Source organism: Lissotriton vulgaris, chromosome 3_1 (genome assembly GCF_964263255.1).
Source record: "Lissotriton vulgaris chromosome 3_1, aLisVul1.2, whole genome shotgun sequence".
Lineage (NCBI taxonomy): Eukaryota > Metazoa > Chordata > Amphibia > Caudata > Salamandridae > Lissotriton > Lissotriton vulgaris.
In genome coordinates, this window is record NC_141689.1 from 2,079,977,031 (window position 1) to 2,080,001,796 (window position 24,766).

The following is a 24,766-nucleotide window of genomic DNA, read 5'->3' on the forward strand; positions in this document are numbered from 1 at the left end:
TCTGGGACTCTGTCTCCCGCTCATTAGAACCTATCCCTACAGAGGACCTGTTGATAGTGGGAGGTGACTTTAATCTCCCCCTTGACCCGATTCTTGATAGGCAATCCAAGTGTGCCTTCCACCCCTTCCGCTCGCATGACGCCCTCCTTCGCCTCTGTGACAGATACCATCTGAAAGACTCATGGCGCCTCCAAAATCCTGACGGTAGGGACTATACATTTTACTCTGCACCATACAATTCCTATTCACGTATCGACTTCATTTTGATCTCAAGCCCCTTCACACATCTTATAGAGGAGACAGAAATAGCCCCCAAATTAGTCTCTGATCACGCCTGTATCCGCACCAAACTGGCTGGTTCCAGATCGATTCTCCCACCCAAGAGATGGCGCTTTAACGAAGAGACACTTTCAGACCCCACGAACAAATTAATAATAACGAACGCCATTGAGGAATATCTAACCATAAACGACACCCCCGACACTACACCCAATACCCTGTGGGATGCTCTGAAAGCCACAATTCGCGGGGTCATCATCACCATCAGGGCCAAGACATACAAGGCGCTAAATAAAGAACTAGAGTCTCTGGAACACCAGATTGGTGCACTGGAAGCCCAACACAAATCCAACCCGCTTGATACTATAGTATTAGATTCATTAACCAAGAAAAAATACGAATACAATACCATCACCAGCTAACGGGCGGGGTATGGATTAATCGCTTCAAGGCCCTAAAACTGTGCGAGGGCAACAGAGCTGGGAAACTGTTGGCCTCCTACCTCAAACATAAACAGAAATTGACCACCATATTGTCCATTAAAGATACCAGAAACGTCACACACACTAAACAGTCTAACATCCTTGACACTTTCAAAACATTCTACGAAGATCTTTACAAAAATGACAAAATATTAGACGAATCAGCCTGCGCGGACTACCTCAATTCACTCCACCTTCCCAAACTTTCTGAATCTGACAGGTCTCACCTGGGCGCCCCAATCTCTAGTGCAGAAATCAAAGCAGCAATCAACACCCTGAAGAATAATAAGGCCCCTGGTCCAGACGGTTTCACTGCGCCCTTCTATAAGACCTTTACAGACCAAATTAGCCCTCCGCTCCTTAAACTCTATAACTCTACTGCAGCCAGTGGCGGTGTTTCCCCTTCAATGAGTGAGGCCACGATTATAGTACTTCCCAAAGAAGGGAAGGACCCCCTACTCACTAAAAATTACCGTCCCATATCCTTGATAAATCTTGACTGTAAAATATATGCTAAAATCTTGGCGACCAGACTAAACTCCATCCTCCACAAATTAATTAGCCCCTCGCAGGTTGGCTTCCTAAAAAACCGGATGTCTAATGACAACACAAGACTATTATGTCATATTCTAGAAAAGGCAAAGTCCTCTTCCGCACCAATGGTAGCGATAACCTTGGATGCAGAAAAGGCCTTTGGCAAGGTCTCGTGGTCCTTCCTACGACAGTGCATGCATTCTTTCAACCTTGGCGACCCCTTTACCAGGATGGTGATGGCCCTCTACTCTGCCCCTTCTGCCAGGATAGCTATAAACGGCACCCTTTCGGACCCTTTCCGCCTATACCAAGGAACCAGACAGGGTTGCCCTCTCTATCCAGCTCTCTTTCTACTAGCCCTTGAGCCCCTCCTTACAGATATCAAAAATAACGGAGACATTGCGGGTATCTCCTTTGGGGACACGCGAATCAAGTTAGCAGCGTATGCAGACGACATCCTGATCGCTACGGAAAACCATGCTAACTCCATCGCTGCTCTAATGACCTCAATAGACAAATACTCCTCCCTATCCGGCTACAAATTAAATAGAGATAAATCCGAAGTAAAACCTCTTAATGTCCACACTCCTAGAGAAGTACTGGGCGACTCCGGCCTATTCTGGCAAACAGGCGTGATTAAATATCTGGGGATTGACTTCACAGATGAGCTACTGAGTACCCTTAAACATAACAAAAACAAAACCCTGGATAAAATCAAAAGTCTGTTGGACGGATGGTTACCCCGTTTCATCACCTGGTGGGGCCGTATTGAAACCATAAAAATGATGATATCCCCCCTGGTTAACTACCTCATCACGATGCTCCCACTCATGCTCTCCAAAGAGTTTCATAACAAGTTGGATAAAATCATCTCGGCCTTTCTTTGGCAGGGCAAAAAAGCCAGAATCAGTTTAAAGAAACTTCGATTAGATAAAAAACTTGGAGGAGTCAACCTGGCGGACTACAAAATTTACCAAATTGCCTTTTTAGCAAAGCAGGGGTCACACTGGATATCCTCTCAGGCTGATTATACCCCAGTGTGGCTCTCTGTGGAAAAGTCAATACTGTATGGTCTCAACCCCTGCGCCCTACTCACCATCAAACTCCGTCCCAACCTAAGACCGGGCCCTATCTTCAAGAATACTAAATTGGCTCTTCTAAAAGTTAGTAATCACCTGCCACAACAATTCCGACACTCATATTGGGAGTCATTATGGCACAATGCCGCTGTTACATACAAAGGGAAAACTCTAAACTATCCCTCCTGGATAGACAGTGATATCTTATTCCCCCACCAACTCGTCGAAAACTCGCTTCCACTAACTTTTAAGGAAATTCAGGAAAGGTTCCGACTACATAATGTTGAATTTTATAACTTCTTACACATTAAAGTAGCACTAGCGAAAGCTAACTTGAAGGCTGTCACCCCCTCCCTCCCAGACTTACTCACCTCCCTTAACAAATTGGGTCACCAAGTCTCTAGACTGTATAAATTAATGCGTCCACAATCGTCCTCCTTAAATGAACCTCTCCAACGCTACTGGGATTCATTCTCCTCCACACCTAACTCAGACACAGTCTGGGCAAGTACTTGGGAGTCCACCACTCGCCACAAAATATGCCCTGCACTCTCACAGACCAAGTTCTGGCTTCTACATAAGGCCTTCTGGACACCTAGGAGGTTGTTTCTCCATAAAATCAAGTCCGATGACACGTGTTGGAATTGTACAGGTGAGGGAGGAGACCTGGAACACCTAATCTTCAGATGCCCCTGTGTTACCTCCTATTGGGACAGAATCTTTGATTTTATGAATAAAGTCCTCCATATCACCCTACCAAGAGAATTTTCAACGCTTGTTCTAGGTTTTGCCAAAGCCGTCACACTCAATGATGATGACAAAGCCCTACTGGACCTGTTGCTGACGGCTGCGGTTAAAATCATACTTAATAACTGGAAAAGCACAAACAAGGCTTCTTTTCCCCACTGGTTGAACTCGGTCTCTCACTTAAGAGGTGGTGACAACATATCCTTAACTTCTACCCCATGGCGACCGCCACTCAGGGAAATCTGGTCCTCACTAGACGATCACTTTGACTCTTATAAACCTCCTTGAAACTTGGTTGCTTCACACTCATAGCGTATCATATCGTAGGGTTCACTGTCTGTGCCTCTGTACGACTGTCATTCTAAGCTATGTACGCTATGTAAGCTATGTAAACTATGTACGCTCATCGTCAGGGTTTGAAAATTCCAACTCTACTATGTATTATATGTATTGTTTACGCAAATGTATAACTCATGATGCTTCTGCTCTAGTGTGGTGGTGCCAATATCTCTCCAGGTCATGTTATACAATACGTCATGTTACTTTGGATGCAACTCTCCTCTACCTGCCTGCTGGACATTATATGTGGAACCTTGTTTGCTTTACTGGACTCGATTCGTTTTGCTTTTACTATATCTTATCTTACCTAATTTTATGATTTTTTTTTTAAAGTACTTAATTTTATTGAAAATGATTACGCTTGTACTGATGTATCTCTTTGAAGCTCCTAATAAAAAAACTTTGAACACAAAAAAGAAAGAATAAAACCCTCTTGTGATTGTTTTTATGCAGTAGGGTTTCCCTTCCTGCACAAAAATAATCATCCCCACTAAGCAGGCACCCTTCCCCCATGGTGCAAATGTTCCTACATTGGCGCACGGCAGCCCATTGTGAGCCAGCACAGGGGAAAAGGACAGGAATGCGCCTTATCAGAGAGATATGGCACATTCCTGCTGCTTTGTTTTGCCATAGGGAAGCATGGCAGGAAGGCCTGTGGCACCCTTAGGCAAAATAATAAGTTCATAGTACCTGTCTACATACCAGTTGAGTGCCTTTTGTTATTCAGTCTTTGATAGTCTGACCTCACACGATCACTCCTAAATTTTATACGTTTTTCTCTTAGTAACTGTACTGTTATTAAATTTATCAAATAATGTTGTTTAACAGGCTCACTCCTTCGATAAACTAAACATTTTTGTGACCAATATCATGGATCAATAATGCCCTAATGGGCAGAGGTGTACAGCCAATTTTGTACCTACTAAAGTGCCAAAGTACTAACCTATCCCACTTAGGGCAAAAGGTGTTATGCAAACAAATGATGGACGGAATGGTGAATGAATCATACATTCACCCAAGTCAAGGTATCTGGGTTAAATCCATCGATCTTTTGCTCACCATGCCACCCCAGTTTAGACCTAGCCCTTTGTGTGTGGGCAAGGCACAGCTTCTTCATGCGTAAGTGTGAGGCTGTGCCTATCTCCTCCCTCCCTTCCTCCCAGGAAGATCCATCAGACACATATAAGCTTCCTTTGCGTGTGGCTGTCTAGAGGAAATAAACAAAGCCCAGCAGTCACCCAACCAAGACTGAACAGAGAAAGTCAGAAGTTACTAAATGGCTTAAGTATGAAAATGCCAACTTTCAAAAAGTGAAAAGAATAAATGATGCCCACCACACCACCCCAGTTTGGACCCAGCCATATGCAAATTAGTCTCTACCCTGCTCTTCATGGGAACAGTCCAGCCTGAGTCTGCTCCTCGTCGGGTCGGTGCTGCAATACCAGACCGGCGCCCATGATGGGGCCTTTTGTCGGAGATCTTTTTTCTAGCTGTTGGGTGCTGTGCGTGTGGGGGCCCTAGTGAGTGTAGATTTGAAAATTGTGAGGCTAAAACAGGAATTAGAGGTTCACTCAGAACAACTTTAATGAATGTGGCCACTATCATGACTAAAAAGAACAATGTGCGCACCCCTTCTCTAAGGTTATAGGGTTATGTGCTTTGAAATCAAGCTAACATGTTTCTTGCCCTGGGTCAAGTAGACGGCAATTCTTCAGGGCCGATGTAAGATCTATCTACACTTTTTGGTGGTGGTCTTAAATAGTGAACATAAAAGTGGCCACCCATACAGCACCCTAAAAAGTGGTACTCTTAGATCTACAACATCACCTGTAAAAAGAAGAACTCATAGGAATTAATATCTCATTATCCAACAGTCTACAATTAAAAACATCAAAACTGCAACATTTTAAAGAAAGTAAATCAAAGCATGCATCACACTCAAGTGTCTGTGATCATGCATAAGGCGTATAATCTACAGTGACAGAGGCAACCAAAAAATAATCATGTGTTAAACAAGTATCTGAACTCACCCAATTAGGGTCAGCAATGTGTGGCAACGTGAACTGGCAGGTGTAGACACTGTATAGTGCAGTGTCCTAGTACATGAAGAGATTAAAAACACAGAATGAATTTAAAGTTGGGAGTATACAGGGACCAATACCTGTAGGCAGTTACTCGCCTTTGGGTGATACAACAAAGCGGGACCAGGTAGGTATAGTCCCCTTTACAACAATTGTCAAACTTGAATGCAGATATGTGTGCCCTCTGCTTGCGATTCCTCGGGGGGCACACGTGGGCATCCTGTAGCATGACCCCCTAACCCCTCTGTTCCCAATGCTGGTTGCCAGGCAGGGTGCAAAGGGGCATTCCCAGGGCCCCCCCGAGAACCCAGCAGGTAACTAACGCACATTGGTCACAACGTAGGAGAGAGGCACTTCAGGCGCTCACATATGCAATGGCTAGGTCAGGGCCTAAGCTCTCACTGGCAGACTACAACGAATAGCGCATTATGGCAGTCACTAAAGGTAGTTAGGGCGGATGCGAGAGCAATGAAGTTAACCGCCTCCCATAGTATTGAGAAAGGCGCCCTCGCTAACGCACTCGCATATCACACAATCCTTAGCTGGGAGGCTGCATGTTTGAATTGACTCCTGTATCAAGTACTTACATGCTGGACTCCGTGTTTACGGCGGTCAACCTACCTCTCACTCTGCCGGATCTCCACCAAAAGGCCCCATCATGGGTGCCGGTCGGGTTTTGCAGCGACCACCCGATGAGGAGCAGACCCAATGATAAAGCAAGACACCTAGCTGACTGGGTGTGTGAGGGTCTTTTTCCGAAAGGAGGAAAGTTTTCTCCTGTCCTTAGTGAGTACATCAGTGTTCTCTACATATGCATTTACCTGCACCACACAGTAGGAACAGCATACCACTTTGTTTTGTATTGCATATGCTGGACTTAGTCAAATTGGCCCAGAGTCCCTCCTCTCTTGGAAATACTGTATGCACGGGTGACCCCCGTGGGACTTAACCTATAGGCTACCAGGATCATCCCAGTGGTTCTCCTGGCCCAACCTGAGACACAGGAAAGAGTTTATTCCTAGGTCTCCTCTGAGCCGACCAGTACCCTCTAATCACTATTATGGAGGAAAATCAGGGCCTCAGTTTTGGCGATGATATAGCAGGCGAGATTCTTAGAACACCTTCACTGCTGGGGACTGATGGCAGTTCAGCCACCGGCAGTCAGTCCGAAGACTGGACTTCCCTCTCAACCATGAAACATGAGTTGCTCAAAATAACCTTACATGCAACCACGATGACCAATGGTCTGATTGTCAACAATTTCCAACGCCTTTTTATAGAAGAAGTTTTGAATAGGGTGAGCAACCCAATAAAACCTTGCGGGCTTGAGCAATTGATACGTTTAGAGATTAGGCCAGCAAGGGATTTGTTTGTTAGAAAAGTTTGTGACAGCAATGAGAGGAACTGTAATAAATCAAGTGTCCACACTATTACAAATTAGTGGCTGGGAAAAATTTACAAATGCACATCAATAATGTTACCACACTAACACATTGAAGAAGTGAAAGAATACAATAACCAGGTGTTTTTGGATCAAAAGATTATTATTATCTTTATAACAAAGAAATTAAATCAACAATATGAATAGGGTACAGGAAAAATGCAATTGTGATATAATGTTTTAGATATTCCTATGATATATCACAAAATAAGTCTATGCTGCTAACTAATAAAAAACACAATGATTTCAAATAAATGACTGAAAATCAAAAGTGGTTAGAAAATAACAAGCAGAATTAGACTCAACAGTCGACGTTTCGGTCTTTTGGTGGTCATTTCATAAGACCATCATCAGGACTTGAGCTTTGAGCATTGGAGGTTGGTGACCCTGAAAAAAACTGTGACACAATGATATTATATTACAACCTGGTTATGTGTTAAAGACAAAAAATCTCTATTCTCATAATTTAGCAGAGAGACATAACATTTTGAGTATTGAGGAAGATTATTCTGGTTGGTGTGGCGACTGAATATGAAATCAAGTGTGATTCATCCATTATATATAGTTGGGGATGAAGTTTGCTTACTTTAAAATTCTGAGTTGAATACTTCCCAGAAGGAGACAAGGATGTTGTTTAAAATAAATCAACGATGCTGGATACAGGGATGAGAATAAATCAACGATGCTCGGGATAGGAATTAATCAACAGCATCCAGGACAAGAAATGCTGAAAAAACAGGAATGACAAATTCACGATTTTGTAAAAGAATTTAAATTAGGGGTGATAAATCAACTGTGTACTTGCTTACATTTAGATTCTTGGGTGATCACTTCTCGAAGGAGAAACAGTGATGTTGGTTGGAATTGATCTTTAGTGTTTTGTGAAGACCTGAATCAAGAGTGTCCAGAGCAAACAATGCTGGAAAAACAAAGGTAGCAGGTTTACTATCTTGCGACTTAGATGTCATAGTTGGAGGGTGATAAACTATTCTGATATTTGAAATTAAAATTACCTTGTGCATAGAATTTATATACACAGCAAGGGGTATCCAAATATGACTTGTGGATATTGCCTCGATATTGGTTGATCGATATTCCAATTCTGAAAATAAGGAAGGTGATTCTTATTAAGATTGTCCTGTCTATACTGAATATTTGGAACATGTTCAGGAATCGAGTTTAAACGATATCCATAGCTGTATGCACAACATTCGTGTGATTCTTTGAGCCAAACACAGGAAAACGTCGAATGTGTTACATCACGTGTAAAATACATTTGATATTGTCTAGCGGTTCACAAATTGTTTCCTGAAGCACAACATAACCACAGGATGTATAGTGCGGAGTCACGATATTTGTGAAACAATTATAAGCCAATGTAATTTTACAATCTGACATAGGTGCGAAAGACCTTGAGGTATTTAAACAAAACGGGGGGCCAACAGTATACTTGGTATAAGTATTTGGCACATATTTGAGGAACTTAATGAAGTTAAGTTCAATACGAGGTAACGATACACACAGAATCTTTACAGCCTACGCAGTTAGGGCAGACACTTACTTCAGCGAATGAGAGGAACAACTCGCGATCACGACGTGGGAGAAGGCAGCATATTTTCCAAAAACAGCCGATTCCGGTCCCAGCTGCGGTTTGCCTTTTAAATGAATTTTACGCGGGGTTCGGGACGTGATTTATCGCAAGATTACGGCCCCGTGTAATCAACAGCGAGGGGTGTAATGTGCCATTGGCATGAATGTAAATCTGGCGGCCATATTTAAACATCTAGCTAGTAATTGCATCGATGATGTAGAAATGAACATTGTTCAATTTAGAACAAGAATGGAAAGTGATAAATATAGGAGTCTAACGATCTTGTGGACAACAGATCGCATTAAATATAAAAACATAATACAAGATGTTGTGTCCGAGTTTTTTTTACAAGTCAAGTGGACATGGGTAGAATGTATTAATTCAAGCAGGCAAGGGTGTGCCATTCAGTAAAGGAGTTTAGTCCATGCTTGATACTGTCTGCAGATTCAATCCAGCGGTATTCTTTGAGGGTTAACAGTCTGTCAACGTTTTTTTTTGTCTGATCGTTGGTTTGACTAGATCAATGACCCACCAGGTCATCTCTTTTTCTGAATGGTCAAATAGTGAATAATGGTCCACAAGTGGAGCATTCTCGACTTTGCAGCGAATGCGGGATTGGTGCTGTAGAATTCTCTGTTTAACCATTTGCGTGGTTTTGCCTATGTACAGTAGGCCGCATGGACAACAAATGCAGTAGATGACATTAGTAGTTCTACAATTTGAAAAATGTTTAATCACAAATTTTTTGTCTTTAATTTCAAAGAATTTTGTGTTATTGATTGTCTTACAGGCAGTGCAATTGTTGCATTTGAAGTGACCTAGTATTGGTGTTAGCTGTCTCATGTTATTTACAACATGTGGATCTTGACGGTCATAGTCATGGACCAAACGGTCTTTTAGATTCGGGACACGTTTGAACGCAAATAATGGCTTCTCTCTTAACTCTGGAAGATTATGTAGTAATGACCAGTGTTTGTTAATGATCTTTTTAATCTGTCATTAAGCCAATTGTGAAATTCTATCAAAAGTTCCTTGCTGCCCTTCCAAATTAAGAAAACATCATCTATATACCTAAGCCAACATGAAATGTTGGCTAGGAATGGATTCAGATGGTGATAGATGAATTTGTGCTCAAAATTGGAGACATAGATATTGGCTATATTGGGGGCGTAAACCGCCCCCATAGCAACTCCTTTGAGTTTATATTTGAATGTATTCGACTATCCATGTGTGAAAATTTCTTCCTCTTTGAAAGAGAGTTATACCAACAACTCAACGGAGTTGCTATGGGGGCGGTTTACGCCCCCAATATAGCCGATATCTATGTCTCCAATTTTGAGCAAAAATTCATCTATCACCATCTGAATCCATTCCTAGCCAACATTTCAAGGAACTTTTGATAGAGTTTCACAATTGGCTTAATGACAGAAATCCAAACCTTCAATTCAGCCTTGACTATAACACCGTGAATATGAATTTTCTGGATGTCACCATTAAAGTCAACAAGGATAACACCATTTATACGACCCTGTTTACAAAACCCACTGCTAGAAACACTCTTTTAAAATACAGCAGTCATCATCCAAAAGCACTTCCTGATGGGCTACCTTTTGGCCAGTTTCTGCGGCTTCGAAGAAACTGCTCCAAACGTGCGGATTACTTCCATGAAGCCGGAATTCTCAAACAAAAACTTCTCGAAAGAGGCTACCCAAATAGGCTTCTGAAATGTTCCCTGAAACGAGCATGGTACAACAACTGTGATTCGTTATTGGAAACAAAACCCAAAAAGACAGAAGTCCCCCTTGTATGTGTGACCACTTTTGGTGCTAGTAGCCAACAGATTCAAAAGATCATTAACAAACACTGGTCATTACTACATAATCTTCCAGAGTTAAGAGAGAAGCCATTATTTGCGTTCAAACGTGGTCCGAATCTAAAAGACCGTTTGGTCCATGCCTATGACCGTCAAGATCCACATGTTGTAAATAACATGAGACAGCTAACACCAATACTAGGTCACTTCAAATGCAACAATTGCACTGCCTGTAAGACAACCAATAACACAAAATTCTTTGAAATTAAAGACAAAAAATTTGTGATTAAACATTTTTCAAATTGTAGAACTACTAATGTCATCTACTGCATTTGTTGTCCATGCAGCCTACTGTACATAGGCAAAATCACGCAAATGGTTAAACAGAGAATTCTACAGCACCAATCCCGCATTCGCTGCAAAGTCGAGAATGCTCCACTTGTGGACCATTATTCACTATTTGAACATTCTGAAAAAGAGATGACCTGGTGGGTCATTGATCTGGTCAAACCAACGATCAGACAAAAAAACGTTGACAGACTGTTAACCCTCAAAGAATACCGCTGGATTGAATCTGCAGACAGTATCAAGCATGGACTAAACTCCTTTACTGAATGGCACACCCTTGCCTGCTTGAATTAATACATTCTACCCATGTCCACTTGACTTGTAAATTTGCTTCACCAGCACTTATACACATGCTAAGAAATATACAATGTACAACCTAGTTTTCGCAAATTTGGTTGTTGTTTCAATTACTTTGGTACAAGATTGTGCGCGCACCTTTATGGCGACAGAACGCTTATGAAACAACTGCACATACACTCCATGTGATTCGTTAATGTTCTGCTTTTAATTTCTCTATGCAACAACAGCAGTCATGTACACCAGCAGCCTTCATGTGTGGAATGCCCATATCTGTCTATTCAATAATACTATGAAATATATGATGTATCTTGGTTATTTATAATCAATTATGTTCAATTCCGTTGCCTCAGATGTGGTATTTTATTTACAATTATATCATGTACAAAATTGTGTTCTCAAAAAAACTCGGAGACAACATCTTGTATTATGTTTTTATATTTAATGCGATCTGTTGTCCACAAGATCGTTAGACTCCTATATTTATCACTTTCCATTCTTGTTCTAAATTGAAGAATGTTCATTTCCACATCATCGATGCAATTACTAGCTAGATGTTTAAATATGGCCGCCAGATTTACATTCATGTCAATGGCACACTACACCGCTCGCTGTTGATTACACGGGCCGTAATCTCGCGATAAATCACGTCCCGAACTCCGCGTAAAATTCATTTAAAAGGCAAACTGCAGCTGGGACCGGAATCGGCTGTTTTTGGAAAATATGCTGCCTTCTCCCACGTCGTGATCGCGTGTCGTTCCTCTCATTCGCTGAAGTAAGTGTCTGCCCTAACTGCGTAGGCTGTAAAGATGCTGTGTGTATCGTTACCTCGTATTGAACTTAACTTCATTAAGTTCCTCAAATATGTGCCAAATACTTATACCAAGTATACTGTTGGCCCCCCGTTTTGTTTAAATACCTCGAGGTCTTTCGCACCTATGTCAGATTGTAAAATTACATTGGCTTATAATTGTTTCACAAATATCGTGACTTCGCACTATACATCCTGTGGTTATGTTGTGCTTCAGGAAACAATTCGGCAACCGCTAGACAATATCAAATGTAATTTACACGTGATATAAAACATTCGACGTTTTCCTGTGTTTGGCTCAAAGAATCACACGATTGTTGTGCATACAGCTATGGATATCGTTTAAACTCGATTCCTGAACATGTTCCAAATATTCAGTATAGACAGGACAATCTTAATAAGAATCACCTTCCTTATTTTCAGAATTGGAATATCGATCAACCAATATCGAGGCAATATCCACAAGTCATATTTGGATACCCCTTGCTGTGTATATAAATTCTATGCACAAGGTAATTTTAATTTCAAATATCAGAATAGTTTATCACCCTCCAACTATGACATCTAAGTCGCAAGATAGTAAATCTGCTACCTTTGTTTTTCCAGCATTGTTTGCTCTGGACACTCTTGATTCAGGTCTTCACAACACACTAAAGATCAATTCCAACCAACATCACTGTTTCTCCTTCGAGAAGTGATCACCCAAGAATCTAAATGTAAGCAAGTACACAGTTGATTTATCACCCCTAATTTAAATTCTTTTACAAAATCGTGAATTTGTCATTCCTGTTTTTTCAGCATTTCTTGTCCTGGATGCTGTTGATTAATTCCTATCCCGAGCATCGTTGATTTATTCTCATCCTTGTATCCAGCATCGTTGATTTATTTTAAACAACATCCTTGTCTCCTTCTGGGAAGTATTCGTCTCAGAATTTTAAAGTAAGCAAACTTCATCCCCAACTATATATAATGGATGAATCACACTTGATTTCATATTCAGTCGCCACACCGACCAGAATAATCTTCCTCAATACTCAAAATGTTATGTCTCTCTGCTAAATTATGAGAATAGAGATTTTTTGTCTTTAACACATAACCAGGTTGTAATATAATATCATTGTGTCACTGTTTTTTTCAGGGTCACCAACCTCCAATGCTCAAAGCTCAAGTCCTGATGATGGTCTTATGAAATCATCCCCAAAAGACCGAAACGTCGACTGTTGAGTCTAATTCTGCTTGTTATTTTCTAACCACTTTTGATTTTCAACATTTATTTGAAATCATTGTGTTTTTTATTAGTTAGCAGCATAGACTTATTTTGCGATATATCATAGGAATATCTAAAACGCTTCCCCTTCTTATATCACAATTGCATTTTTCATGTACCCTATTTATATTGTTGATTTAATTTCTTTGTTATAAAGATAATAATAATCTTTTGATCTAAAAACACTTGGTTATTGTATTCTTTCACTTCTTCAATGTGTTAGTGTGGTAACATTATTGATGTGCATTTGTAAATTTTTCCCAGCCACTAATTTGTAATAGTGTGGACACTTGACTTTTTATAGAAGATGCAGTTTTTAAAAAAGAGTGGCCTCTATAGCATGGAAGTGCGCTAGGAACTGGCTCATCCTCATCATCAATACTGCTAAAAGGATCACTGACTCTCTACTAATAAGAATACAGACAGCAGAAGGGGCAATCAAAGTGACTGTCTAAACAAATGTGTTTAAGACCAAATTAGCAGAGATCAATGCAGAAATCTCGGACAACAGAGAATACCTGATGAAACAGAAAATCTAAAAGACATTCAGAAGTTCGATAAAGAGAAGGTTTACCCCTATTTGAAAGCAGATTATACCACACGGTGGCAAACTACTCCTCGGAGGAGAGCTCTAACCCCTCGAGGAGAGGCTCTTCGTCGAATAGTGAATCCAGCAATGTGAGCGGGAACAGTAAGAACGTGAGACATAACATACGCCCCATGTATCCACCTTACAACATGCCACCATACCAGGGACCCCAATTTTGGCAGTACCCTGTGTATCATCAGGCCTGCCACCTTTCTTTCAACATGGCAATGAACCCCCTTTTTTAGACAGAGTTTGGGGCAGAGGAAGAGGACACAGAAGAGGGCACCAAAAGAGAGTACAGTGGCAGGAGCAACCAACACAATCGGTGGAGACAGGGAGCCAGACAAGAGGGAAGAGAAATTGATTATCAATCTTTCCTCAAGGGTATTGCTGCCCACAGAAGAGAGTGTACTACAGAAGGGGTTGGGTTATGCACCCACCCCTAAGACTGACAAATTCTGTGATACCTGCAAGATTAAAAGTTTCTTTCATAAGATACGCCTGAAAGCCTTTTTCCAGGACAAACCTATGACACAAGCGGGATACTCTGGGCTACAAAAACCATCCACCTTCACACCTAACAGTGGTATGGTACCCCACGAGGTCCTGACCTTAGAACAAGCTGTGCTGAAAGATCTCAACAGCAGGACAACACCTGCATCATTCCATAATCTATCCTCAAGTGAAGCATCAGCCATCAGTGCTCTGGCGAATTGTGCAACTATCACAGTCAAGCAGGCTGATAAGGGTGGGGCCACGGTTATGAGAGAGGACCCTACTCCATGACCGTTTGTTTGACCTATTATAAGCTATAATAGGTTTGTATGTATATGCCTATTTTCCTCTGTCTATTTCCTCTATTTCCTTTATTATTTGTAAAGCGCTCTGCTACCCGCAAGGGTCTTGTCCACGCTATATAAAACCTTCAAAATAAATGACTCAGTACCATTACCTCCACCATGGTCTTCTCTGCAGAGTCTGAAGGTTGGATCATCAGAAAGGAGGCAGATTTCCTTATTACAAAAGATCCTAGGACCCCCTACTTTTACTCCTTGCCTAAAATTCACAAGGGGGTCACCCCGGTCCCTGGAAGATCTCTAGTCTCAGGGATCGGGTCTATTTAGGAACCTTTATCAAGGTTCTGCGACGACTTCCTTCTACTTTTGGTGAGGGCCACCCCATCTTTTGTAAAAGACACCACCGATGTCCTCCGGTTGCTTCAGAGGGTCCAACATCCAAAGGAAATTGACCTACTGGTGACCTTGGATGTTGAGGCCCTCTACACCAACATCTCAAAAAGAGCGACCCTAGAGGTGATAAAGGATACCCTCAGCCAGGAGAACTGGGATTCACCGACTCCAGTAGATTTCATACTCGAGCGTGCTACCTTAGCATTGACAGAAAACTTTACCATCAGACACAGGGCACCTCGATGGGCAGCACTTTCGCGCCAAACGTGGCATGTATGTACATGTCAGCATTCGAGGAGAGGGAGATTCATAATCCCAATAACCCATACCAGGCAAATGTGCCTCTATGGAAGAGATTCATAGACAACATTCTGATTCTATGGATAGGGGAATGCACCAGGTGCGAGGAATTCTGTGTGTGGATCAATTCTTTAAACACCTATTTAAAATTCACCAGTACCATCTCAGAAACTGATATACCATTCCTAGACCTTTTGGTAAGGTTAGAGAGGGATCATATCAACACCACACTCTAACGCGCAAGCGACTGACAAGAACAGCCTTTTGTTATTCAGCAGCCACCACCCTAGAGCCCTAAAATAAAATTTACAATTCAGACAGTTCCTCCATATTAGAAGGAACTGTAGCTCGGTGGCCGACTATCAGAGGGAGTCCGAGACCCTAGCAAGAGACCTATGCCAAAATGAGTATCCCAAACGTGCCATTTCACTCTCTCGCAAAAGGGCAAGGAATAACAATCGGGAAAACTTGCTAGAAACCAAACAAAAAGAACTGGATGACTCACTTACTTGTGTGACTACCTTCAACCCTGACTCAAACAGAGTAAGAAGTGTCATCATAAAAGACTGGGGAATTCTGAATACAGGCACATTTGACCACCCTGTACCGAGATTTGCGCTTACACGCACAAGCAATCTGAAAAATATGCTCGTACACACCAGACCCAAAACCCAACAGACCAGTACACAAAGGGCACTGTGAGATTAACCACCAGTTGTGGGACATTACCCCTGCGGGTCATGTTCTGTATGCCCCTTTACTGCAGTCACGAAAGAGATAACATTTGCCAATGGGTTCATGTGGCATCTTAAGAAACATACTAATTGTAACAAACCAAACTGTATCTATGTAATGACCTGTCCTCGCGGGCTCCTATACATGATTATTACCACGAGACAGGTAAAAATCTGTATTACAGAACACAGGAGCAATTTCAGGTGTCACAAAACTAACACCAAGATGACAACACATTACAGGAACCATAAACATTCACCCGATTCCCTTAGCTAGGTCGTTCTTTAAGCACATCCTGGTATGAATAAGAACACGCTGTTCCGTATCGAACAGAGATGGGTGCTGAGACTAGCCTCGGACAAGATGGGATTGAATGAGGACATTACATGAAGTCTGTTGACTTGATGACCCATAACCATCATGCCCTCCGTGTCTCACCCCTGCAGGTACCTTACACCTTGGACAAATTCAAACAACATTTGATTACTTGTGCACGAGCCCCCTGTGCGATGTGCCGTTCATACATTCACCTATACAAAATGGTACACCGAGTCCAGGACGACACATGTCACTATATCAACTTCTATAACTTGATGTGGCCCAATTTGATGAGCTGCTTCCACATGCATACCTGGACCCTTGTGGCACTCAAGGTTTGGACATTGATAAGCTCAGCATCCTCACGGGTGCGCGGCCTCACGTTCTTGATCAGGGTGCCTTATGGCTAGTACTTACATGCTAGACACGATACATGAGATAGTGACAGTTAAGGAAGATCTTAGACAAACACTTAGGGGGTCATTAGGATGGTGGGCAGACTTTGTCCGCCCGCCATCCCGACGTAAAAAGAGACCGCCCACCATAAGGGTGGTGGTCCCGTGGGGGCCATTAGGATGCACCCGCCACACTGGCGGGTGCATCCCGCATTTTTAACAATGCAGCAGGCGATGCTGAAAGCAACACCCGCCGCAATGCTAAAAATGCACGTAATGCATTTCAATGCACAACGTGACAGGCACTACGCAGTACCTGTCACATTGTACATTGAAATGCAGGGGTGTACCATAGGTATCCCCCATGCGCACCCCCCAACCCCCAGAATCCGTGGGGGGCCACAACGGGCCCCCCGCAAGAGACTCCCTCATGCCTTTCCGTGGCGGCAATGCGCCAAATAAAGGCATGTTTCCGCCCCCATCATAATATTGAACGCAGTTTCTAGCAGCCACCGCTACCATATTAAACTCTTTTCCGGCCGGTCGACTTGTCGACTGGGTGAAAAGCGACGGACGGTCTTTCCGTCCTCGTGGTCCCCCCTCCATAGTTATATGGCTGGGGGGAAATGGGTGGCGGGCGGGGACGGATGTCGGGCGGACGCCACTGCCATGCGGGCGGTGGCGATCCGCCCAACATCCTAATGGGGCCCTAACTGTTAAAAAATTAGTATGTTGATTGTGACTTGACTTATTTAAATCCACCCACATTGTTGATACCACGGTATACACCGACATAGTATCTCCATGGGTGCGTCATTCAAAGCACGGACTTCCAGTATGGCGCCCGCTGTGACTAGGGATAGCGCGCCAGCCTCCCTCGCAATATATTCAGAAGTCCAGCCCCCGCCTGCAGGAAACTGGAGGTATAAATATGCAGTACCAACACGAGTTGGTACCTCCCGGGACCAGCAGAGTGAGGGGTAGGTCGACCGCCGTAAACACGGAGTCCAGCACTTAAGTACCTGATACTGGAGTCAATTCAAACAAGGCTGAGTAGTCCCACACGCAGCCTCCCAGCTAAGGATTGTGTGATATGCGAGTGCGTTAGAAAGGGCGCCTTGCTCGATACTATGGGAGGCGGTTAACTTCATTGCTCTTGCCTCGGGCCTAACTACATTTAGTCATGGGGTGACTGCCATAATGCAATCTTTGTTGTAGTCTGCCAGTGAGAGCTTAGGACCTGACCTAGCCATTGCATATGTGAGCGCCCGAAGTGACGCTTTCCTACGTTGTGACCAATGTGCGTTAGTTGCTTGCCGGGTTCCCAGGGGGGACCCTGGGTACGCCCCTTAGCTCCCTGCCTGACACACAGTACTGGGAACAGAGGGGGTGGGGGGTCATGCTACAGGATACCCATGAGGCCCCCCCAGGAAACCCACGCAGAGGGTACACATATCTGCATTCAAGGTTGACGATTGTTGTAAAGGGGGCTATACCTACCTGGCAGTAGCGGCCCGTGGAGGGAGATCCAAGGGGCGATGAAGCGGGTTGGGGGAGGGGTAGGGTGGGGGGTAGTAAACACTGGAATATGAATGAACGGAGGTAAGTAAACAATTAAATAAATAAAACAAATTTAGTTGCGCTCGCTGCATTGCATTTTGCAATGCAGCGCGTGCAACAATTTTCGTTTGTTGCGCACACTGTAGCCCTAAGAGCAGGGTGTTGTGTACGTACAAGGTAGGAAATGTACTTTTAAGTTTTACATGTCTTGGTAGTGACAAATATCTAAATTCATTTTTCACTACTGTGAGGCCTACTCCTCTCATAGGCTAACATTGGGAATTCCTGAAAACACTTTTAAGCTGTATTTCCTGACTAGAAAGGAGTAGCTGCATCATGTTTTATATATTTGGAAGGGTAATAAAAAATCTTTTTTAATGGTAAAGCTGGATTTAGCATTAATATTTTAGAAATGCTACTTTTAGAAAGTAGACATTTCTCTACTCTTAACATAGCTCTGTGTGCCTGTTACCTGTCTCCAATGCACATCTGGGGTGGGCGACAGCTACACTTTGTGCCATCCGGCTAGACAGCCACAAACACAGGAAGGGTGGGTGTGACAGGGGATTTATCTGCATTTACCTGCATTCTGATAGCTCTTCCTAGGCAGCAAGAGGGAGGGGGAGCTGACACTTACACCTGAATAGGTAGTCTCCTGTGTCCCACACAAAGGGCTGATTACACCCCAGAGATAGTCTGGCAGACGGGGCTGGGTTGAAAGGGGACCTGTGCACTTTAAGGAGCTACCCTGAAGCAACCTCTACTTCAAAGGCACAAGTGTGTACATGTACTGGGGCTCTGACCCGTCCCAGAGAATACACTAGTGGACATGTGAATTCCTCTGCTAGGAGTAAAGACTGCCTTGCTACAAGGTGTGCCACTTTGTCTGACTGCTGCTGTGAAGAAGCTGTTTTCTGCTTTGTTGAGCTGCCCTGCTGCCTACTGATCTCAGCCCTACTGAAGACAAGGACTGGACCCATCTCACATGAACCCAGTGTGACTCCAAAGGCTTCCTGGCTTTCCCCCTGTTTCTGAAGCTTCAGGGCCATCAAACACTTCCTACAACTCTTCTGCTGCTGTTGGGCTCTACCATCTGTGAGCCTTACCCTGCCCGAGTTGCCAATCCATTCCTAGACCTGGAAAATGGCTTCTGCAGCTTTTTTGCTTTAAAATCGTGACAATTTTGCAGCGATTGGAACTGACGCAATGCCCTTTAATGCCGACGCAGTGCCTATCCAAGGACATCTCTCCACAGCTCAACGACTACACAGGACCTGATTGCGAGGTTCGACGATGATGCTTCAACCCGACTGCATGAATCGAAACTGATGCATCGAGTATTCGACGCTGATGCTTGCTCCATCCAAGGTACTTTTTCAGCAAACACTGCGTGGTTTTTGTAGCCGGCCTGCCCTCCATTGCGGTCAACCTGAACTTTGGATTTAACCCAGTCCTGCGTACCTCTTGTAACTCCTACACACTATTTGACTCTAGGTACTACTTTTTATTGTATTCTTTAAAAAATCAAAACTCTGGTTCTACCAATTGGATATTTGTCATTTTGGTCTTGATTTTCACATAAAAATATACTCTATTGTTCCAACTCAGTGTGGAGTATTTGTTGTGGTGTTTTTGTGTGTGAAATGAAATGAAATGAAATGAAAGTAAATTAAATTAACCTTAACTTTTCTAACATTCATGTCCGTGTATTTGCATTAATGCTAAGGGCTTGAAGACGGGGCCCATTTTAATGCCACATGACAGAGCCAGATCCCCAGAATAACGCAACCACCTAACATCAAGCATACTGCAGCATTTAAGCAGTTAACTATCAATAAAGTCCAAACATGTCCAGAGTGGGGATAAAACATTCTACAACCATTGCACAGATCAATCTAAATAAAAAAGGACCTTAATAAGCAGCAAGTGGTCACGCCATATTCAAGGCATTACATTTTTCTGGTGTTCCACAAATAAGGGACACTATAAGTACATATTTCCCCCTTTGCGTTTCTCAGATATTTGGATAAACTTTGCAAGGAAACAAAAGCCCTGCTCTTGTTTTGAACTTCGCCTAGGATAAAATATGGCAGCTTCACTTCTAAAGGGGCCAGTGACCTATAGCCATGGCCTGGGTGTTATAGTGGGGGAGGTCAGCCTGAACAGGCATCTCAGAACAATATACCTAATACAAGGTTAGCATTATCCCACCTACCACTACAGAGGACAAGGTGCTAACCCTCATGTATAGCACTCACATCCAGTCCTACCCTATGATGAATGTGAAAGGGTTGGGTGGTTAACTGTAAATGATGAATGTCTGGCCATACGCAGAGTTGCAGCCTTCAGTGTTTGAAACCATGATGTTCACAGCATCACTAGCCTACAGTGGATAGCACCATAGATTCCCATGGCATGGAAAGATTTTAGAAAGGTAAGCCCTGCGTCATGCGTCACATTGCAGAAGGTTGCTTTACTGCCTGGCTTCTAGCTCATTGCTCAGAATGAGACAGGGCAGGCAGCCTGAGACAGTTAGCCCAGACTTAAACAGCCTGCCTAGTATCACGCTTCAGGAGTTAGACTAATGCACTTCAGTGTGGTGATCCGCATCACTGCACTGAAATGCAAAGTCACGCATTATAGCCTCCTCACCTGTCATGTCGGAGTGCTGCTATATTCAAATGTACCATACAAGCTACAGTGGTAGCACACTGGGCTCGCTGTGCCTGGCAGGCTTGGGGGCTCTGGCGCAGCTGCAAGAGCCGAACAGTGTTACAATGTATCACTTAGGACAGGAATGCGGCATTAGCGTTGTCACTGACGTCAGGACATCGGATTCATTGCTTGCAAAATGGCGACCGGGACATTGTACGCACCTTTAGCGGCATCAGCCAGCAGGTGGCATTTCTCAAAGTTTGCATGAGCTGCTGCCTGCTCTAAGGCCGTGCTACTGGGCCAATGGCAGCATAGCACACCCCTTGCACCATGTGGTGGGAGGTTCCCAGCGATGGACCAAACCGGCGGCTCAGGTACCCGCTGGCACACCGCTGGCCTGCCGACGGCAATATGTAAAACAGCTCACGGGCTGCAGTGCGCGCACGCGGTATTCCGCAACTGGACTCGATTCCACCGGCCGCGTCTGACTGTGTGTGCTCAGATCCCGGCTGAGACAGAATCATGCAGTATGAGTAGTCGTCAATGACATCCTTGAAAGAAGTAAGTGTGCCCCAGTCCCAGTACATTAGTTGCTTTAAGTGAGAAGGCCACAATTCTATAGGAAGGAGGGCGGGGCACACAGCAATACTTTTAAAATGAATGTAGCCTCGTAACGCGACTGAGGGACCCGGATAGTCCCAACTAAGCATGGGCGAATTTTGCGAATCTGGCGTTCGCGAATTTGAGTATTTGCAAACTTGCAATCTGCAAAATCCGCGAATTCTCGCGAATTTGCGGATGGTTTTTTTTTGTGTTCGAAGAGTTTCTGCCAGTTCGCGAGGGTTTTCTACCAGTTCACAATTGCGAACTTACTTGTCGGCTCGCAACGGTCGCGACTATGTTGTTTCTACGTCTGGTTCATCATCACAGGTTCACAGCACCCTCTGTTTCACCACTGCCACCCTGTTTCACCCATGCCACCCTCTGGTACATCAATGCCACCCTCTGGTTCATCACTGTAGAATATGGGGGGGAAAAGCAAGCACACCTGCCCTGCTTCAACTGACATGAATTAATTTGGGGTTGATTTATGAATGTGTCACTGTTTTAAAATTCCAGTCTGGCACCTGCTTCCTTATCTGTAATTTGCTTTCTGTTGCAGTGCCATTTTTTTTTCCAGGACCTTTGTGGCCTACTTGTAGCTATTCTATGAGCCTGCTGTGAGGGTCAGAGCAGGGTCATAGAATTGTTGCAACTAGCAACTGAACTCTGGAGGGGCCCCAGTCAGGAAGCACTACAGGGAATGGTTACTAATGATGAGTTTGAACTTTTGCACCTGCTGAGTGCTTTCAGTTTTGCAAAACTCGTTTTTCTGCAGAACAGCAACTGTAATGACCCAAACAAACATTGGCAACTGAACTCTGGAGGGGCCCCTCAGGAAGTACTACAGGGAATAGTTACTAATGATGAGTGAACTTTTGCACCTGCTGAGTGCTTTCAGTTTTGCAAAACTCGTTTTTCTGCAGAACAGCAACTGTAATGCCCCAAAAAAACTTACTTGTGAAAGTTGATTTCTAATCCAAAAGTGATCCAAAGAAAGTCAAAAGGCCTCAAATCCAAAAAAGTGCAGGCAAATGTCAACCTGAGGAGTTATTCTGATAAAAATCATCATTTTCAGAAGGTCTATGCTGCTTGCTAGTGGATTTCTTGTGCAGAATTGCAAATTTTGTAATTTCGCGAGTGTGAGATTGTTGCTGCCCGCCGCACCTACATGTTCGCAATTGCGAACTCTCGCGATGTGTCGCCAAACTCCCGCGGGATCCCGCAGCAAGATCCAAAATGGCGCAGCACTCGCAAAATATCGAGAAAAACAACTCGGCAAACGCTGAATGACGGTAAGTGAACGCCGCACGCCGCAATATTGTATCACCAAGAAAAAAAATCCGCTGCGTGCGAATTTGCGGATTTTCGGTAAATTCGCGAGAGTTCGCGGATTGCGAATTTACCGAAAATCCGCAAAATCCGCCAGCGGAACGGATTTTCCGCCCATGCTTAGTCCCAACCCCCTGCACAGACCACGGCCAGAGGCCCGGGGGAGCCTAGCACACCACTGTGCTCCAGCCACGCTGAGAGGTCACAGTGTCTGAGAAGGGTTTGCAGGCCGGCACAGGACGGAAGGCCGCAGTGCGCTTGCAGCAGGAGTTGTTGTTGTGACCATGAGGCGGTCCTTTACCGAAGTGCTACAATGAGCCTCGCAAAGTAAGTGTGTGTTACAGTGCCCCTTGAAGTGTGTATAATCTCTCTGCTATTTGGTTGGCAATGGTATTGGTTTTAAATTAGGAGTTGTAGCGCGGTCATGATCCCCGACCTGCCTGCCAGTGCCCTCTAGCAGAAGTTCACACACAGTACGTGACAGAAGCCTGCCAGCGGGGTCTCATAGCAGAGCAGCATTGGATAGCTCTCTGTGACAGCCCTGCTGTGGTATCATCTGTGCTTCTGAGGAAAGGGAGGGGGGTGACGGACCAGGGTAGGATTCTTTTTGGGTGTCTGTGAGTCGAGGAGTAATGTTAAGTTAATGCTGCTTGCTGTGAGTGACCTATGTGCCTCAGCTGCCTGGTGCTCAGGTACTTGTCCACAAGTCAGCTGTGTTGACTCTCTTAATTTAAAATTTAGGCACCTTATCTGTGAAGCAGTTTACAGGGCTGGGCAGGTAGCGCGAACTGCTTTTGGGGTAATCATGTTACAGGGATTCTGCTCAGACACAGAACTGTGCATAGAGACTTAGGACCTAAGTGAATTAGGGTGTGCCAAAATTCACCTCAGTACCTAAAATCCCCTACCAGACTAGCAATCAATGTCACATTAGCTATCCGTCTTATAGCAAAGAAACCAATGATTAAATAACCTACAACATGCGACTTAGGACCATCTCAGGAATGGTGGTAAGTGAGAACACTCTTTTGTTATATGTTCTTACCAGTCCACAACAGGAGTAAAATAGAGACATTGTAAGGTTAAAATGTTTATTTTAACGACGTGATCTCAAGCGCAGTATTTTAATCAACATGAGCATACATATGATTAAGAATAATACGGTCAGCATGGTTACAATTCCATAAAATACAAAAGGAGGAATCATATTACAATGATAATGCAAACAGGTGATAAAAGCGCCTATTTGAAGCACCCTCCCTATCTAGGAACTATGTATTATAAAACTATAGAAGGTCTCTTGAGCTTTCTTAGGGGGACCCCATTTACCTGTCTGCTCAGTAAGTGTAAATTACATCAGGATCGGGTAGTCTCTCTGCGTGCCTGGAATCTTCCAAGTGTGTTAAATTCTGGCAAGTGTGCTATGATAAAGGCGCCAGAATCCTACTCGGCTTGCAGCTGGCAAATTGTTGTGTCTAGAATGTGTTACATGGACACGTCGATAAACAGGCTCGCACCTTATGATAACCTTGGCGGCTCAGCACTCACTGTACAGACTGGGGGCACAATGTATGTCTAGAGATGTCGAAAAACAAACCCTTTCTCATGTATAGACCTTCGTGAAAGCTAACTCTGCAAAAACAGCTCAGCAGTGTCGTGTTCAAAAAAGCAGCAAAAGGGAAAATAGTGTTTCAACTCCTAATAAGCGATGCTAACTTAACATGCACGCAGAAAGAGGCCCATAAACCACACTATAATCATAATTTTTATTAGGGTTGAGGAGACTCGTTTTAATAGACTACTGTGCCATGGCTGCCCGCTCACATTGACTGCCTGTAAGGCTAAGGCTTGCCCAGTGTCTGGCTGTCTGCGGAGGTGTCCACGAGTCAGCTGACTGTGTCACCTAATTGTTGGGGCAGATGACAAGGTTTTGTTGAGGAGCATCAGCTATAGCTACAACTGAAGGTAGCAGGGAGAGGTGAA

General features: G+C 43.8%; 1 protein-coding gene across 2 annotated transcripts in view; it reads right to left on the bottom strand.

Annotated features, from left to right (window-relative positions):
• TRMT9B (tRNA methyltransferase 9B (putative)) overlaps positions 1–24,766 on the bottom strand; it is a 178,162-nt gene that overhangs the window by 101,535 nt on the left and 51,861 nt on the right. Inside the window, exon 1 of one of the 2 annotated variants that reach the window (XM_086963345.1) lies at positions 24,113–24,171. The exons of the other annotated variant lie outside the window; for it this stretch is intronic. The gene's annotated coding sequence lies outside the window, so the exon portion shown is untranslated. Of the gene's footprint in view, positions 1–24,112; positions 24,172–24,766 lie in introns of those variants that run through there. 2 annotated transcript variants of the gene reach the window in all.